This window comes from Primulina eburnea, chromosome 3, assembly GCF_022965805.1.
Source record: "Primulina eburnea isolate SZY01 chromosome 3, ASM2296580v1, whole genome shotgun sequence".
NCBI lineage: Eukaryota > Viridiplantae > Streptophyta > Magnoliopsida > Lamiales > Gesneriaceae > Primulina > Primulina eburnea.
In genome coordinates, this window is record NC_133103.1 from 18,506,558 (window position 1) to 18,511,313 (window position 4,756).

The 4,756-nt window shown below is 35.0% G+C and overlaps 1 long non-coding RNA gene across 1 annotated transcript; it reads right to left on the reverse strand.

Moving 5' to 3' along the window:
- Window positions 1-594: 594 nt before the first annotated feature.
- LOC140828384 (uncharacterized) lies at window positions 595-1,547 on the reverse strand. The gene is made up of 2 exons (XR_012117171.1): window positions 1,225-1,547; window positions 595-1,035 (listed from the first exon to the last, which is right to left on the reverse strand). It is a non-coding gene; the product is annotated as an uncharacterized lncRNA (long non-coding RNA).
- Between the last annotated feature and the right edge of the window lie 3,209 nt (window positions 1,548-4,756).

The window sequence follows — 4,756 nt, forward strand, 5'->3', positions numbered from 1 at the left end:
TCACATGAGACCCACCCTTAAAGAAATTAAGGTATAAGATATATCTTTGATTGACATTGTCATACTGTGACAACACTGGAAACAAACTCTATCAGAAATACTTGAAGTATTAGACTTTAAGCTAGGCCTTAGGATTCAGGGCATCCTCCGAATGTTAAGGACCGTTCATGAGATTGTGAATCTCACAAGTCACAACAATTCAGTATAGAACTGATTTCTAAAATCTTAAACTTGCCTATTCCCATCGAGTGACCGATCATATGAAACCGGACATAAGTTTTGAACTAAAACCTCACCAGAGCTGACCAAGCTTGCAGTAAGTACTTAATTTCTAAAAATATTGAAAAAAAAATTAAAAATAACAACCAACTCACACAGGAAGACAAGTACCCCAACCTTCACAGTGACCCTCAAATTTACTCGAAATTCTATCTAAACTTAAGAGCATATGCAACAGAAAACCAGTAAAATTGATGCTCAAATTAACATGTAAACACACTCAGCAAATGCAAAACATGGTGGGCTGGAGGTATTTTAAAGCATGTGAGGATGTGTTACAACATGCCAAATAACTAACAGCCAGTAGACAAAGGGTGCTTCATCAGAAATAATTAGGCATCATGAATTAATATGCAGCTTTCTCAGAGTATCAAAGAGATCACCTTATGCATGATATATACACATTCCAAGCCATCATCACACACTCAAGAAACAATCAGTTATTTATTACTCACAACAACAAAGTAAAAAACCCTATAACACTAGAACATAAACCTACAGTAAGTTGGCTGGATCGAACCGGTTCATCCACTGATAGTTTCCCTCAACTCCTTGAATTCAACCAACATGAAAAGGCCTGACACCACCGGTCCGCAACGAGCCGGCGATTTCATCAGCAACAGCCAAACAAGAAACCACCCAAACACCCAATGCAAGCCATATCATTCTTGCCAACCAAAGTGTCACACTCCATGGAACCGCCATGGCTCCAAAAATAAAAAGTTCCCCAATCCCTCCAAGCCCTTGACTCCAATCCTACATCAATAAATCAGGCTCTAAGAAAATATTATGATTTAACAGAAATCCACCAATCAATCAATACTCAAAATCACGTTAAATAACAGCGGCTCCTCTTGCTTTCCAGAAGTCAACCAAGACCTTATCGAGAATTATCGAACAAATTCAAGACAACAGCTTTATACTAATTTGAGCAATATAAATTACCCGCAACAGAAAGTCGCTAAATCTGGCAATAGCCCATTTCAAGATTTTGTCTCTTCGGCTCAAAACATCTTCCCCCTGATTAAACGAAGCATAGCAGCACATGTAACCTTTTGACCTTTTCGAAGAAATATCAAACAAGTCCGAGAACACACTTCACTTCATTACAGGGATTCGATGGCTTGCCAAATATCTTCTGCTTAAAAAAACGTATTTACGATAATCAGATTTCGGCATCAGTCGAATTTAAGAAGCATGTGGATTCACAAAGAAACAGCGTAATGACAGTCAATTCTGTTCTGAATTTTTTAAAAGAAGTCGTTTTAATTTTATTGTTTTGTGCATAAAAGTAAAAACATAAATAATTAATAAAATTCACCATAAAAACTAACACCATAAACAATAACTCACTACATAATAATAACAATAAAATCTATTTCCAATTTCAGCACAACTATTATATATATTTAATATATTATATATATATATTTGTGCTAAATAAATAGAATTTTTGTTGAGTTTATGGTGAATTTTTATATATATATATATATATATATATATATATATATATATATATATATATATATATATATATATATTGCTCATGTAAGACCTTATAATTATAATTATTATCCGATAATTTAGCATAATTAAACAATTATTGAGAACAATTACTGATTTAATTAATTATGTCAAATAAATTTATTAAGTGTGTTAAAAATATGCATTTAAATATCAAAACTTAATACAATATAAAATACATCGATAATTTTATTAACACACGAGAGCAAAATAAATGCAAACCGAGATAGATGAGCTCGTGTTACTACTTTTGGTTCAGTTTTAAATAAACTCACCCAATCTAGTACTGTCCAATGGATTATAGGCTACTAGGCTGGTTAAATTAAACCCATGACATAACCCATTATTAATAGTCCAGGGTTTCTATCAAACGTATCTTTTCCTATAATACCCTTTTTCAGCCAAACCAAAAGCCCAACAAATTACAAAGATGCTTCGCCCAAACGAACAACAGTGTACGAAGGAAGAAAGGAGTGTCGGTTAGGTATTTGCTGTCTGCGTTGAACTCTTCGGAAATCAGGTTACTTTAGTATTTAAATTCTCTGTCTCACACTTCAATTTCCAGAAGGTTTTGTCGAAATTATGTTTCGTAAAAGGTTAATTCATCGGATGTGCGAGGTTAATTTTTCAGATGTACTGTGCGCAGTTTTGGGATAAATATGAGGGGTGCGCACTGTGTCGTTAAATGATCTTTGTTTATGTTTTCTGCGTACAATATGTTGTTTTCTACTTTGGGTTGACATAGTTTAATTCACTCTTGTCTTGCTCTTTGTTTCTGTAATCTGTGCTTCACGAAACCGTTGTATGTTTCCGTTGTAATATCTACTTATGTCCACCTTGTTATTCATATTTATCATTGTTATTTAATTAGACTGGAGAACGAAAACTGAATACTAATTTCGCAAATGATTACCAAAGACAGGGTGGTACATGTGGGTCTAATAATCTGTCTAAACACCTTAATATTAATTAAGGAAATGCGTCTCATATTGAATTTGAATTTATATTTTTAATTTTTTTGGTTTTTTTTGGGAATCAAACTTCAGAAAATAATTTTTTTTTGTTCAACCTACAATACTTGTCTGCGGTTACAATACATGATTTTGTATTGGATTTTTGTAAATTCAATTTTAAACACATAAGAAATTTGTATTTATTTTGAAGTATCTTCAATAGATGACCATTATGCGTAGACTCATTCTACTTCTTGTGATGCTTCACCAAATCATGTGTCGATCCTTCTTGATTATGTTACTCTTGAGACGATAGCGCATGAAGTTACGTGCGAAACGACTTTGCCAGACGCGTAGAAAAACAGTCACTTACAGCATGACACAAAGAATACATATGCAAAGGAACCATTTGCACCGTATTATTGAAATAGGAGATGTTCAATGTGTGGTGAACTTGCGAATGAATAGGAATACATTTGCACGACTGTGTTACTTGCTAACTAATGTTGGAGAACTAGTCGACTCCTCATATGTCCGTATTGAAGAGAATGTCACAATGTTTCTGTCTATATTGGCTCATCACAAGAAAACTCGACTTGTTGGTCATGACTACATACGTAGTGGCCATACAATCAGCACCCATTTCCATCAAGTGCTCCGATCAATTCTCATGTTACATCCTATACTACTGGTGAAACCATCCCCTGTCGATGATTCTTGCACGAACGAATCTTGGAAGTGGTTCAAGGTAAGCCGAGCCCTTGTTAACTACTATTACATAATAAACATTTGAAGTAATCATTTCTGAAAATGGTGATAGTAACTGTGATATGAACGCATTCTTCCTAAATTGTACAGGGTTGTCTTGGTGCTTTGGACGGAACGTATATAAGTGTACAAGTACCTACCATGGACAAGGCACGATATAGAACAAGAAAAGGTACTATTGCAGTCAACGTTCTAGGGGTTTGCGACCGCAACATGAAGTTCATATATGCACTTACAGGGTGGGAGGGATCTGCAGCAGATGCTAGATTTCTTAAAGATGCATTGACTCGTGACAATACAATGAAAATTCCAAGAGGTTTTGTTAATATTAACTTCTTCATTATGAAGCAGTTTCTTTCTTTATCTTTTCTCAATATTGGTTGCAAACATTCTTATTTATCTATTCAGAAGATAAAAGCTTAAATAATGTTAACGACATAAAAAACATTTTATTTCCAGGTTGTTATTACCAATGTCACAATGGATATGTCAATGTCGAGGGATGCTTGACTCCATACAGACGAGTACGATATCATAGGGATGCTTGGGGAAACCGTGCAAATGGCCCACAGAATTATAAGGAGTTGTTTAACTGGAGACACGCGCAAGCCCGAAACATAATCGAAAGAGCCTTTGGTTTGTTGAAAAAAAGATGGGCCATACTTCGAAGTCCGTCATTCTATCCATTGAAGACACAAAACAGAATAATAATGGCATGTATGTTGTTGCATAACTTCATCAGGTCTGAAATGCCCGATGATCCAATTGAGGAATTGAGTTATGATGTAGTAAGTCCGGCCAATGACACAGAAGATGATTGCATCAACGTCTTCGAATCGCCCGCTAAGTGGGACACGTGGAGGGAGGATCTCGCAAAGTCGATGTGGAACAATATGAACTAAAACATTGGGATTAGTGTACTTTTGTTGTTTGACCTTTTGAGGCGATGTACTTGTGTCACTTGATGTTACTTACTTTAGAAAATGTGGAGAACATGATTGCATTTTATGTTATTTGTGTTTGCTTATATGTACCATTATAATTTATTTTTTTTGTACATAACAAATTGTGATTGTCAGTATATTACAATTGTTCGTTTATGCTTAACTAGTGGTGTTTAGTATTTTGCAGGAGTTGGACAACGGCAGTCGCAACATCCTAATTATGGAGAGTGGAGCAACTTCGGAGAGTTGTGTTGGCAAAGGCAAAAAATCTGATAAGACAAGACGTAC